This window comes from Rutidosis leptorrhynchoides, chromosome 6 (assembly GCF_046630445.1).
Source record: "Rutidosis leptorrhynchoides isolate AG116_Rl617_1_P2 chromosome 6, CSIRO_AGI_Rlap_v1, whole genome shotgun sequence".
NCBI lineage: Eukaryota > Viridiplantae > Streptophyta > Magnoliopsida > Asterales > Asteraceae > Rutidosis > Rutidosis leptorrhynchoides.
The window spans coordinates 304,623,914-304,639,738 of record NC_092338.1 but is presented as its reverse complement, the minus strand read 5'-3'; positions in this window follow the sequence as shown (position 1 = coordinate 304,639,738).

Sequence of the window (15,825 nt, the reverse complement as noted above, 5' to 3'; positions counted from 1 at the left end):
TACAATTGGGCGTCCCTATAAATTACCATATACACTCGATCAGACACGATGGGCGGGGTATTTATATGTACGAATAATCGTTCATTTAACCAGACACGGGAATGGATTAATAGCCACTAGAATAATTAAAACAGGGGTGAAATTACATTCAAGGGTAATTGGTGTAATTGTTAACAAAGTAGTAAAACCTTGGTTTACACGCAGTCGATAACCTGGTGTATTCATTAAACAAAGTATTAAAACCTTGTTACAAATTCGAATCCCCAATTAGTTGGAATATTTAACTTCGGGTATAATAATAATTTGTCAAGGACACTTGCAATTTATATTTATGACTGATGGACTGTTATGGACAAAAACCAGACGGACATATTGAATAATCCAGGACAAAGGACAATTAACCCAAGGGCATAAAACTAAAATCAACACGTCAAACATCATGATTACGGAAGTTTAAATAAGCATAATTCTTTTATTTCATATTTTATTTCCTTTATTTTATATTTAATTGCACTTCTAATTATCGCACTTTTATTGTTATTTAATCGCACTTTTAATTATCGTACTTTTAATTATCGCAATTTAATTTTATCGCATTTTTATTATTCGCAATTTCATTATCGTTATTTACTTTACGCTTTAATTTAAAGTCTTGTATTTATTTTATATTTTACATTAGGTTTTAACTGCGACTAAAGTTTTAAAATCGACAAACCGGTCATTAAACGGTAAAAACCCCCCTTTATAATAATAATATCACTTATATATATATTTGTATTTTTATAAAAGTAAACTAATATAGCGTTGAGCTTTGTTTAAAGATTTCCCTGTGGAACGAACCGGACTTACTAAAAACTACACTACTGTACGATTAGGTACACTGCCTATAAGTGTTGTAGCAAGGTTTAAGTATATCCATTCTATAAATAAATAAATATCTTGTGTAAAATTGTATCGTATTTAATAGTATTTTCTGCTAAAATTTAATAGTATTTTATACCCCTCTGCTTTGACATCAAGTATTTTTGGCGCCGCTGCCGGGGAACGCCGAAGCGAAACGCCATATTTTTAATTTTTAAATTATAATTAGTTTTGGTAAAATTTATATTTTTAAAAAATAAAAAAAATATATAAAAAAAAAAAAAGCTTTTAAAATCGAAAAAAAAAAAAGTATTTTAAATATATTTTTTTTTTAAGTTTTTCTTTTATTTTTACAAAATTATAAAGTATTTTAAGTTTATTTTTAGTTTTTAAAATTAAGTTTTATTTTAATTATATATATATTTATATTTTAAATATAAAACAGAAAAAAAAAGAAAATAAATATTAAATATTACGTGACCTGTCAAATTGAACCTGTCAATTGAACCGGTCCAGTTCAGTCATGCGACTCGCATAACCCACCCTCTTAAGTCATGCGACTCGCATGAGGGGTCTGACAGGGCCACAAACAAACCCTAATAACGCATTTATTACGGAGTATAATATATTATTATTAATTATTATAATTAAACCCTAATTTGATTTTTATTATTATTAATTAAGTTTTTAGTTTAATTAATTACTTTTAATTAGTTTTATTATATTTAAAACTTAATACTTTAATATAAATAATATAAAAATAATATTTTTTATAAAAAGTATACGTTCACACAGAAGCCAAATGAAACTCTATATGAGGCGTGGACAAGATATGGAAAGTTGTTAAGAGGATGTCCGCAACATGGTTTAGACACCTGTCAAATAGTACAAATATTCTACCAAGGATGCGACATCACTACAAGGAAAGACATAGATATAGCAGCTGGTGGTTCTATTATGAAGAAAACCGAAACTGATGCTTACAAAATTATTGATAACACTGCTTCCCACTCACATGAGTGGCACCAAGAAAAAGATATCATTAGATCATCTAAAGCAGCTAGAGCCGATTCTAGCCATGACTTAGATTCCATTTCGGCAAAGATAGATGCTTTCGAGAGACGAATGGAAAAGATGACTAAAGATATTCATGCTATACGAATTAGTTGTGAGCAGTGTGGAGGACCACATTTGACAAAAGATTGTCTCAGTATTGAATTAACAATGGAACAAAGAGAGAATATTTCATACATAAACCAAAGGCCTGGAAATAATTATCAGAATAATTATCAACCGCCAAGACCGATTTACAATCAAAACCAGAATTATAACCGAAATATTCCATACAACAACCAACAAGGTCCTAGCAATCAACAAGTATCCAACAATACTTACAATCAGCAAAGACCTAATTTTCAAAACAAACCACCGCAACAAACCGATGATAAAAAGCCGAATTTAGAAGATATGATGACGAAGCTAGTTGAAACTCAAACGCAGTTTTTCACATCTCAGAAACAAACCAATGAACAAAATGCTCAAGCATTTAGAAATCAACAAGCTTCTATTCAAAATCTGGAACAAGAAGTAAGTAACCTAGCAAGGTTAATAGGTGAAAGAAAACCGGGAAGTCTACCTAGCGATACAAATGCTAACCCCCGGAATGAAACAGCTAAAGCTATTACCACAAGAAGTGGTACAACACTTAAACCACCTGAAATACCTGTAACTTCTGATGAAACTATTCCTACTCCACAAGAACCACAACCTGATCAAGATAAGGAAAAAGAACCAGTAGTTGAGAAGGTTAATGAAGATAACACAGTTAAGGATAAACCTTATGTTAAACCATACCAACCACCACTTCCTTACCCGAGTAAAATGAAGAAAGAAAAACTTGAAGCCGAGCAATCCAAATTCTTGGATATTGTAAGACCCGATTATTTATAGTGTATATAAGTGTAATGTACGGTACTGGAAACGGGGTTCTGTTGCGTGTATTTAAAATACAAAAGGAGCTGAACTGGCAGGGTTGCGCGCCGCGCGGCCTTGTGGCGCGCCGCGCCAACTGTCTGTGACAGATCCCTTTCTCTTTGTAAATTAGATATTTTGGGGGTATTTTGGTAAATTCACATCAAGGCCGAGTTTAATGCTTGGTTCAGTAGTTTGGGAGCTCATTTACTCCCTTGTTCACCAACCTTATCACCTCCCAATTTATTTTAGTGAGAGAGTGAGTTTTAGAGAGGGAAAGCTCACTTTGAAGAGGAAGAAGAGGGTTTCTTGCTAAAGCCCAAGTTCTAAAGTTGTTCATCTCGTCATTATCTTCGTTTTGGTAGTTGTGGTATGCTCTAATCTTAATTCCTTTGTTTAATTCGATTTAGGGCTAGGGTTTGAGTCAAAGGTGGACATAAAACCCACTTTTGGTTAATTTTGGGTATTCTTGGGTAATTTGGGTCATATAGACTCAATATTGAGTTACCTAGGGTTTTGGAAGTGTTAATTGATGTTAGAGAACCCTAATTAGCTAGTAAGAGGGTTAGAACACCATGATTTATGTAAATGGGTGTAAAAGGGTTAGTGGTTGACCCAAAAATGGGTAGGTTGACTTTGAAAGTGCCAAATGGGTCAAATTGAACTTAAGCTAATTTATATGTGTAGTTGAAGCCTAAAACTAATGTTAAAATGTGTAAAGAACCTACTTTGGTTAATGATAGGGTTTTGTGATGAGTTAACCCGATTTTAGGGTTAAGGGTGCAAATGGGTCGGATTTGCACCATAGGTCAAATTGGCTCTAGGAGTGAGCTTTAGAGTGTTGACCAACTTGAGTTATGATTTTGATATTGTGATAAATGTAATAGGTGCGTTACATTGAAGTGTTCGAGCTCGGTTATCTTTCGACAAGAGATTTTGAGGTGAGTGGAATATCTATATATGTATGTATATGATTTATGTACCGTGTTGATGGTGTCACATAGCCGTTTTGTGACCAAGGTTGTGGGACTTAGCCGTATTAGTCCATGTTTTGTACTAAGGCACATAGCCGTGTTTGTGCATTTAGTGGCGAGTAATAGCCGTGTTTTACTCCCACGTTGTTATTTGAGTTACCCGTACACATAGCCGTGTTGGTGTACGAAAGCGTGAGTAATAGCCGTGTTCTACTCACATTGAGCAAGTGATGCCATAGCCGTTTTTGGAACACTTGAGGGGTGATGCCATAGCCGTTTTTGGAACACCTCGGGGGGTTAGCATGCCATAGCCGTTTTTGGAAGCTAACGAATGTTATGAACATCGATGACTTGTTTCGCGAAGTCGTTCCCTAGCGAAGAGATTGGTTAACCATGATTTATTGTTGTTCATACTAGCATTTGATTATTGTTATGAGTATTTATGCTATGATTATTGCTAGTGATACGTTTGGTGATACTAGCTTGCTTATCGAGATTTGTTATGTGTTATTTGATATCGTGGATGCGTGTGGGTAAGTTGTATATGCATGTATATATATGTTTTACTCACTAAGCTTTGCTTACCCTCTCGTTGTTCACTATTTTTATAGGTTCCGGTGTGGACAAGGGTAAGGGCATCCGGTTGGATTAGAGATCCCGTCTTGTTTAGTGACGCTTTTGGGATGTGATGATTTTGGAGTTTGACCGAGATTTGGGTAGTTTAACCCCAAACACCATGCTCGTTGTATCGTTTGGCAATTAAACTTTTCGTGGTCGAAACTCTAATTTGTATTAAACATTGTATTTTAAACTTAGTGGCGTTTTGGGCACGTGTGGGCCCCACTTTGTAAAACTCGCTCAAACCTTAGTTATGTGCTAGTTTTACATATATGAATGTATGGTTAAAAGCGTTTTGGCTAAAAATGTCGGGAACTAGTCAAACATTTTCGTTAAATAGACTTCCGGGGACAGCGGGCTGTCCAGGTGATTTGGCGCGCCGCGCGGCCATCTGGCGCGCCGCGCAGATGGCCTGCACCAGAAATTTTTTTTTTGTTTGAAATTTCGTCGTGTTTGGTCGGTTATGGTTTGGGTTGTTACAAGTGGTATCAGAGCATGGTCTAAGGGATTTAGGTGACTTGAGATAGGCGCCTAGACTTAGACTTTGTGTGCGTGTTTATGCGGGACTTGTAGGACTTTGGGTCGGATCGGTATGATTAGTGCATAGGTTTATGTGAACTAATCATGCGCTATTTGTTTGTGTTGTGTTTAGCAATCATCAAGCGAGATGGACGTTGTACTAGCGAGTTAGCGCGACGTGCTTGCGTGGTAATGACTAGCTACCATTACTACGGGTGCAAATCGGGTCAAACAAGCAATGTACGACGATTGTTGAGCAAGATGGGGTAGTGTGGTGTATACGTATGTAATTGGGTATAATTGTCCTTTCGTTTCATGGTTTAACCTAATTCGTTTTATAGAATGAAGACGAGAAACGGTCCTGATCATGAAAACGGGAGTACAAGTGAAGACGCCGAGTTCTCGACCAAGGTCGAGGCCGTCTTTAAGAAGTTGAAATCGGATTTTCTTGCGGATGTCCGAAGGGTCTTCCAAGAGTCGGTCGATGGGCAAGTGACCGAAATGATAAATGAACGATTGAAGGCCACTATTGAAGAGGCCCTTGATGCTAGAAACGTTTATCCTCGAGGTGAAGGGGGTGATGGAAAGAGAGACTTCCACTACAAAAATTTTAAGGATACTCAACCTCCGACGTTTAATGGGGTGAGGGATCCGTTGAAAAGTACTTGTTGGATTTCGGACATCGAGGGGGCCTTCCATACCGCGGAGTGTCCTCCCGAGAAGAAGGCGAGGTTTGGGTCTAGCATGTTACGTGAAGAAGGCAAGTTGTGGTGGGATGATAAAATCAATTTGTATGGCGAGGAGCAATGCATGGGCTTGACGTGGGAGGAGTTCAAGAAAGAGTTTTTCAAGGAATACCGAACTTCATCCGATCTTGATCGAATTCGGGACGAGTTGCATCATTTGCAACAAGGTTCCATGGATTTAGTTACCCTCAAGTCTACATTCTTGGCAAAGACTCGTTTTTGCCCGGAGTATGGGGGTGATGATCATAAGCTTATGAAAGATTTTTATCGTACTTTGAATGCCGACTACAAGAGCAAGATTAGCCGGGGTATGGCTAAGACTTTCGATGAATTGTTTGAGTTGGCTCGGGGTTTTGAGCCGGAGGTGCCTAGGAAGAGTGATTTTGTTTTCTCGAAAAGGAAGTTTGAAGGTTCGAGCTATTCGAATTTTTCAAACAAGAAGTCTAAGAAAGGCACCGAGAGCGTTAATAGTGTGAAGAAAGGTGGCACGGGTACTTTTGTGCCCACTTGTTTTAATTGTGGGAAGTCGGGTCATTACGCCCGTGAATGCACGGCCAAGACGGTTACGTGTTTTAATTGCGGTAAAGTGGGGCACAAGAGGCCGGAATGCCCCGAGTTGAATAATGATCATGTTAAGAAGATTGAGAAGGCGGCGGGGTCGGCTAGAGGGCGAAACTACTTGATGACGAACGATGAAGCCAAACAATCCAACGAAGTTGTTTCAGGTACTTTCATGGTTAATTCTAATCCGGCAAGGATTCTTTTTGATAGCGGTGCAAATTTGTCGTTTGTGTCTCCTAAATTTGTGCCTAAACTTGATAGTCCGCTAGCTAAGTTAAGTCGTCCGGTAGAAGTCGAAATAGCGGACGGCAAGACGGTGCTAGTGGTTGATGTGTGTAAGAATTGTGATGTTGTTTTTGGTGCCGAAACTTTTAAAATTGATCTTATTCCAATGACCTTGGGCGACTTTGATATCGTTGTTGGTATGGATTGGCTCGATCGTTATAGAGCCAATATTGCATGCCATGATAAGTGTATTCGTGTGAAGACCCCAAGTGGGGGAGAAATGATTATTCATGGCGATAAGAGAAGAAGACCGGTGCCGATATGCACTTTTGCACGGGCACGTCGTTCCGTTGTTACCGGTGGCATGGCTTTCCTTGCTTATGTTGTTGATACTCGTAATGAGCCACCACTTATTCGTGAAATTCCGGTAGTTAATGAGTTTGAAGACGTTTTTCCGGATGAGTTACCGGGTGTTCCGGCGGAAAGACAAGTCGAGTTTCGCATTGAGTTGGTTCCGGGGGCTACTCTCATTGCTAAAACTCCTTATCGTTTAGCACCAACGGAAATGCAAGAGCTATTGAATCAAATTCAAGAGTTGCTAGAGAAGGGTTTTATCCGACCGAGTGCTTCGCCGTGGGGCGCTCCGGTCTTATTCGTGAAAAAGAAAGACGGTAGTATGCGCATGTGCATCGATTACCGTGAGCTAAATAAAGTGACGATCAAGAATCGTTATCCGTTACCTAGGATTGACGATTTGTTTGATCAACTTCAAGGCGCGACGTATTTCTCCAAGATCGATCTACGGTCCGGCTATCATCAAATGCGGGTCCGTGAGGAAGACATTGAGAAAACGGCTTTCCGAACGCGTTATGGGCATTATGAGTTTGTGGTTATGCCTTTTGGTCTTACGAATGCACCGGCGGCATTCATGGATCTTATGAACCGGGTGTGCCAACCTATGTTGGACAAGTCGGTTATTGTGTTCATTGACGACATACTAGTCTACTCGAAAAGTATGCACGAACATGAACGTCACTTGCGCGAAGTTTTGAAGACGTTAAGAAAGGAGAAGTTGTATGCAAAATTCTCTAAATGTGAATTTTGGCTAAGAGAGGTCCAATTTCTTGGCCACATTGTGAACGAAGGCGGTATCCAAGTGGATCCGGGGAAGATTGAGACGGTGAAGAGTTGGGGACGACCGACTACGCCTACGGAAATCCGGAGTTTTCTCGGATTGGCCGGTTATTATCGTCGGTTTATCCAAGACTTTTCTAAGATTGCTTCTCCATTAACAAAGTTGACGAGGAAGAGTGCTAAGTTCAATTGGGAAAACGAGCAAGAAATTGCTTTTCAATTATTGAAAGAGAAGTTGTGTCAAGCTCCGGTGTTAGTGTTACCGGAAGGCGTCGAAGACATGGTGGTTTATTGTGATGCTTCCTTAAATGGGCTCGGGTGCGTTCTTATGCAAAGGGGTAAAGTCATTGCTTATGCCTCTCGACAATTAAAGGAACACGAAACGAGGTACCCGACTCATGATCTTGAAATGGCGGCGGTTGTGCATGCGTTGAAAATTTGGCGCCACTACTTGTATGGTGTCAAGTGTACGATATATTCGGATCATAAGAATTTGAAACACCTTTTTACTCAAAGGGATTTGAATTATCGTCAACGTAGATGGATGGATGTGGTGAAAGATTATGATTGTGAGATACTTTACCATCCGGGTAAGGCGAATGTGGTCGCGGATGCGTTAAGTCGAAAGACTCAACATCCGGCGATACGTATAACATCGTTACGTTTGATTATCACTAACGACTTTCTTGAAAAGATGGTTGAAGACCAAATAGAGGCTTATGTTCACGATAAGCACACGGAACGAATTGTGGGCCAATCGGAGTTTATTACTATGGGTCCGCGGGGTTTGTTGTCCTTTCAAGGAAGGGTGTGGGTGCCTAAGACGGGTGATTACCGACGGGTGCTACTCGATGAAGCACATAAGTCGAAATATTCCATTCATCCGGGCGCGACGAAAATGTATCATGACTTGAAGAAAGATTATTGGTGGCCGGGCATGAAACGCGATGTTGTAAAATACGTCGAACGATGTGTTACTTGTTTGCAAGTTAAATCCGAGCATCAAAAGCCGTATGGTAAGTTGCAACCGTTAGAAATCCCGAAGTGGAAATGGGAGCACATTACCATGGATTTCATCACTAAGTTGCCTAAGACGGCGAGGACTCAATATGATTCGATTTGGGTTATAGTGGATCGGTTGACGAAAAGCGCTTTGTTTCTTCCCATTAAAGAAGCAATATCGTCGGAGGCCTTGGCTAAGTTGTTTATCAAGGAAGTGGTCTCGCGACATGGCGTTCCTATATCTATTATTTCGGATCGAGATACCCGTTTTACATCTCGATTTTGGGAAAAGTTTCATGAAGATATGGGTACACAATTAAAGTTGAGCACGGCGTATCATCCTCAAACGGACGGTCAAACCGAGCGTACGAATCAAACTTTGGAAGATATGCTACGGGCGTGCATCATTGATTTTGGTGGTAGTTGGGATGAGCATTTACCCTTGGTGGAATTCTCATACAATAATAGTTTTCATACTAGTATCGGGATGCCACCTTACGAGATGCTTTATGGCCGAAGGTGTCGAACTCCCATTTGTTGGGGAGAAGTGGGTCAAAGAGAAATCGGAAGTACCGATTTGGTTTTAGAGACGAATAACAAGATTGATATTATTCGCGAACATTTGAAAAAGGCTCAAGATAGACAAAAGTCGTATGCCGATAAACGTAGACGAACGATCGAATTCCAAGAGGGCGACATGGTAATGCTTAAGGTTTCGCCATGGAAGGGTATTATTCGATTTCGAAAACGGGGAAAGTTAGGTCCTCGGTTTATTGGGCCGTTTAAAATCTTAGCTCGTGTTGGTGAAGTTGCATATCGATTGGAATTGCCCGAAGAGCTTGCGGGGATCCATAACACGTTTCATGTTTCTCACCTCCGTAAGTGCCTTGCGGATGATTCTTCATGGATGCCTTTAGAGGAAATTGAGCTAAACAATAAGTTGGAGTATGTTGAAGAGCCAATTGCAATACTTGATGAAAAGGTCAAGAGGTTGAGGCATAAGGAGGTTAGGACTTTTAAAGTTCAATGGCGGCGGAATAAGGGTTCCGAGTTCACTTGGGAACCTGAAGAGTTTGTGTTGGTTTATCTTCCCGCTTGTCATGCGGCATGGATTGCGAGGTCGCAATCCGAATAAGTGGGGAAGAGTTGTAAGACCCGATTATTTATAGTGTATATAAGTGTAATGTACGGTACTGGAAACGGGGTTCTGTTGCGTGTATTTAAAATACAAAAGGAGCTGAACTGGCAGGGTTGCGCGCCGCGCGGCCTTGTGGCGCGCCGCGCCAACTGTCTGTGACAGATCCCTTTCTCTTTGTAAATTAGATATTTTGGGGGTATTTTGGTAAATTCACATCAAGGCCGAGTTTAATGCTTGGTTCAGTAGTTTGGGAGCTCATTTACTCCCTTGTTCACCAACCTTATCACCTCCCAATTTATTTTAGTGAGAGAGTGAGTTTTAGAGAGGGAAAGCTCACTTTGAAGAGGAAGAAGAGGGTTTCTTGCTAAAGCCCAAGTTCTAAAGTTGTTCATCTCGTCATTATCTTCGTTTTGGTAGTTGTGGTATGCTCTAATCTTAATTCCTTTGTTTAATTCGATTTAGGGCTAGGGTTTGAGTCAAAGGTGGACATAAAACCCACTTTTGGTTAATTTTGGGTATTCTTGGGTAATTTGGGTCATATAGACTCAATATTGAGTTACCTAGGGTTTTGGAAGTGTTAATTGATGTTAGAGAACCCTAATTAGCTAGTAAGAGGGTTAGAACACCATGATTTATGTAAATGGGTGTAAAAGGGTTAGTGGTTGACCCAAAAATGGGTAGGTTGACTTTGAAAGTGCCAAATGGGTCAAATTGAACTTAAGCTAATTTATATGTGTAGTTGAAGCCTAAAACTAATGTTAAAATGTGTAAAGAACCTACTTTGGTTAATGATAGGGTTTTGTGATGAGTTAACCCGATTTTAGGGTTAAGGGTGCAAATGGGTCGGATTTGCACCATAGGTCAAATTGGCTCTAGGAGTGAGCTTTAGAGTGTTGACCAACTTGAGTTATGATTTTGATATTGTGATAAATGTAATAGGTGCGTTACATTGAAGTGTTCGAGCTCGGTTATCTTTCGACAAGAGATTTTGAGGTGAGTGGAATATCTATATATGTATGTATATGATTTATGTACCGTGTTGATGGTGTCACATAGCCGTTTTGTGACCAAGGTTGTGGGACTTAGCCGTATTAGTCCATGTTTTGTACTAAGGCACATAGCCGTGTTTGTGCATTTAGTGGCGAGTAATAGCCGTGTTTTACTCCCACGTTGTTATTTGAGTTACCCGTACACATAGCCGTGTTGGTGTACGAAAGCGTGAGTAATAGCCGTGTTCTACTCACATTGAGCAAGTGATGCCATAGCCGTTTTTGGAACACTTGAGGGGTGATGCCATAGCCGTTTTTGGAACACCTCGGGGGGTTAGCATGCCATAGCCGTTTTTGGAAGCTAACGAATGTTATGAACATCGATGACTTGTTTCGCGAAGTCGTTCCCTAGCGAAGAGATTGGTTAACCATGATTTATTGTTGTTCATACTAGCATTTGATTATTGTTATGAGTATTTATGCTATGATTATTGCTAGTGATACGTTTGGTGATACTAGCTTGCTTATCGAGATTTGTTATGTGTTATTTGATATCGTGGATGCGTGTGGGTAAGTTGTATATGCATGTATATATATGTTTTACTCACTAAGCTTTGCTTACCCTCTCGTTGTTCACTATTTTTATAGGTTCCGGTGTGGACAAGGGTAAGGGCATCCGGTTGGATTAGAGATCCCGTCTTGTTTAGTGACGCTTTTGGGATGTGATGATTTTGGAGTTTGACCGAGATTTGGGTAGTTTAACCCCAAACACCATGCTCGTTGTATCGTTTGGCAATTAAACTTTTCGTGGTCGAAACTCTAATTTGTATTAAACATTGTATTTTAAACTTAGTGGCGTTTTGGGCACGTGTGGGCCCCACTTTGTAAAACTCGCTCAAACCTTAGTTATGTGCTAGTTTTACATATATGAATGTATGGTTAAAAGCGTTTTGGCTAAAAATGTCGGGAACTAGTCAAACATTTTCGTTAAATAGACTTCCGGGGACAGCGGGCTGTCCAGGTGATTTGGCGCGCCGCGCGGCCATCTGGCGCGCCGCGCAGATGGCCTGCACCAGAAATTTTTTTTTTGTTTGAAATTTCGTCGTGTTTGGTCGGTTATGGTTTGGGTTGTTACAGATATGTTTAAACAGATAAATGTAAATCTTCCTTTCATTGATGTGATTTCAGGAATGCCAAGATATGCTAAATTCTTGAAAGATCTAATCACGAATAGAAAGAAAATGGAAGAACTCTCGGCTGTCACTATGAATGCAAATTGTTCAGCAGTGCTGTTGAATAAGATACCAGAAAAACTATCTGATCCAGGAAGTTTCACAATTCCATGTTTTCTGGGTAGTCTTAGTTCAATAGAAGCATTAGCAGATTTAGGTGCTAGTATAAATCTAATGCCGTATTCACTATACGCTAAACTAGACCTTGGAGAATTGAAACCAACCAGAATAAGCATACAACTAGCCGATAGATCAATAAAATATCCTAGAGGGATAATGGAGAACATGCTAGTTAAAGTTGGTACTTTAGTATTCCCAGTAGATTTTGTTGTTTTGGACATGGAAGAAGATTCTCAAGTTCCTCTCATATTAGGAAGACCATTCTTAAACACGGCTAAAGCAATGATAGACGTGTTCGGTAAGAAACTGACCCTAAGTATAGAGGATGAGAGTGTTACCTTTTCAGTTGATAGAGCAATGCAACAACCACAATCTGCAGATGATACATGTTATTATATTCAAACTATAGATGCACATGCAGAATTATTAGAAGAATTTCCAGAATTACAAGGAACAGGAGAATGTTCTTTAGGAGAAGGTAATGAACCAATTGATGAAGCTGAAATGTTAGCTACACTTATAGCTAATGGATATGAACCAACAACAGAAGAAATTCAAATGCTAAAAGAAGAAGACAGATATCGATATAAATCATCGATAGAAGAACCTCCGAAATTAGAGTTAAAGCCACTTCCAAACCATTTGGAATACGCTTATTTACATGGTGAATCTGAATTACCTGTAATAATATCGTCTTCTCTTACTGAAAATGAGAAATCACAACTCATTTCTGTGTTGAAAGCTCATAAACCAGCCATTGCATGGAAGATTCATGATATTAAAGGAATAAGTCCTTCGTATTGCACACATAAAATCCTTATGGAAGAAGGTCATAAAACGTATGTGCAACGCCAACGAAGACTAAATCCTAATATGCAAGATGTAGTTAAGAAAGAGATTATTAAACTGCTAGATGCAGGTTTGATATATCCAATTTCTGATAGTCCATGGGTAAGCCCAGTTCAATGCGTGCCTAAGAAGGGTGGCATGACTGTCATTACAAATGAGAAAAATGAGCTTATTCCTACTAGGACTGTAACAGGATGGCGTGTATGTATTGATTATAGAAAATTAAATGACGCCACCAGAAAAGATCACTTTCCCTTACCTTTCATAGATCAAATGTTGGAAAGATTAGCCAGAAATAGTTACTATTGTTTTCTAGATGGATTTTCCGGATATTTTCAAATTCCAATAGCACCCGAAGATCAAGAGAAAACCACATTCACGTGCCCTTATGGTACTTTTGCTTACAAAAGAATGCCATTTGGACTTTGTAACGCCCCTGCAACCTTTCAAAGGTGTATGATGGCGATTTTTCACGACATGATAGAAGAATGCATGGAAGTATTCATGGATGACTTTTCAGTCTTCGGTGATACATTTAAATCATGTCTAGTTAATCTGGAACGAATGCTAATTAGATGCGAAAAATCAAATCTAGTACTTAATTGGGAGAAATGCCATTTCATGGTTAAAGAAGGCATCGTTCTTGGACATAAAATTTCAAAAGAAGGAATTGAAGTGGATAGAGCTAAAGTAGATGTAATTGCTAAACTTCCACATCCCACCAATGTTAGAGGAGTTAGGAGTTTTCTAGGGCATGCCGGTTTTTACCGACGTTTCATAAAAGATTTTTCTAAAATTGCCACTCCTATGAATAAACTCCTAGAAAAGGATGCGCCATTCATCTTTTCAGATGAATGTATCAAATCTTTTAATATTCTTAAAGAAAAACTCACTAATGCACCAATCATGATAACACCAAATTGGAATCTACCATTTGAACTAATGTGCGATGCAAGTGATTTTGCAATGGGAGCCGTTTTAGGACAAAGGATTGAAAAACGATTTCAACCTATATATTATGCTAGTAAGACGTTACAAGGAGCACAAACGAACTATACAACTACTGAAAAAGAACTCCTTGCTATTGTCTTTGCTCTTGACAAATTTCGATCATATCTCGTTCTAGCAAAAACGGTGGTCTATACCGACCATTCTGCTCTTAGATACCTATTTTCAAAAAAAAGATGCTAAACCAAGATTAATCCGTTGGATCTTACTCTTACAAGAGTTTGATATTGAAATCCGAGATAAAAGAGGAGCAGAAAATCTCGCCGCTGATCATCTTTCTCGTCTTGAAAATCCCGAATTAGAAGTTCTAAATGAATCGGCCATACAAGACAACTTTCCTGATGAATATCTATTGAAGATAGATTATAAAGAAATCCCATGGTTTGCAGACTATGCAAACTACTTAGTTTGTGGATTCCTTGAAAAAGGATTATCGTACCAAAGACGAAAGAAATTCTTCAGTGATATAAAACACTATTTCTGGGAAGATCCACATCTGTTTAAAAGTTGTCCCGATGGAATAATACGCCGATGTGTATTTGGAGATGAAGCTAGTAAAATTTTAAACCATTGTCACACAGGACCAACAGGAGGGCATTATGGGCCTCAACTAACAGCAAGAAAAGTTTATGAAGCTGGATTCTATTGGCCTACAATTTACAAAGACTCACACCTTCTTTGCAAATCCTGTGATGCATGTCAAAGGGCCGGAAAAATAAGTCAACGCGATGAAATGCCACAAAATGTCATCCAAGTATGTGAAGTATTTGACATTTGGGGTATTGACTTTATGGGTCCATTTCCAAAATCTCATAATAATCTATATATACTCGTAGCCATTGATTATGTATCTAAATGGGCGGAAGCACAAGCTCTCCCAACTAACGATGCACGAGTTGTAGTCAACTTTTTAAAACGTCTTTTTGCAAGGTTTGGAACACCGAAAGCTTTAATAAGTGATCGGGGTACTCATTTCTGTAACAATCAACTTGAGAAAGTTCTTAAAAGATATGGAGTAACTCATAAAATCTCCACCGCATATCATCCACAAACAAGTGGACAAGTTGAAAATACCAACCGAGCTTTAAAACGTATTCTAGAGAAAACCGTAGGATCAAATCCGAAGGAATGGTCCATTAAATTGGAGGATGCACTCTGGGCTTTTAGAACAGCCTACAAAACTCCAATTGGAACCACACCTTTTAGACTTGTTTATGGAAAAGCATGTCATCTTCCAGTAGAAATTGAACACAAAGCATTTTGGGCTTTGAAGACATGTAATCTTGATTTACATGAAGCCGGACGTCTACGATTAAGTCAACTAAACGAATTAGAAGAATTAAGACATGAAGCATACGAAAATTCGTTAATCTATAAAGAAAGAACGAAGAAATGGCATGATAAAAGAATCAGAAGTTCAAAAGAATTTAAAGAAGGAGACAGAGTTCTTCTTTTCAATTCACGATTCAAGCTATTTCCTGGAAAATTGAAATCAAGATGGTCTGGACCATTCATAGTCAAAAGAGTTTTCCCATACGGAATGATAGAATTAATAAATTCAAATGGGATTGAATTTAAAGTTAATGGTCACAGAGTTAAACATTACATACATGGTCCGATGGAAGTCGACAACGAAGTTACTCACAATTTCGACACCACAGCTAACTAAGTGTGGGGAGAATCAAGTCTTTAAAGGATAATATGTATTTCTGTTAGAGTTAGATTGTCTGTTTTCGTGTAGTTCTCGAAAATGGAACACGTATGGTCTTTCCCTAGCAGACCCTAAAGAACTAGTCTTCTCCCCCCATTCTGAATTTTTATTTTTTTTAGGTTTTTACGAAATGAAGACTGCCTGTGAACTAAACCATGGTCTAATGC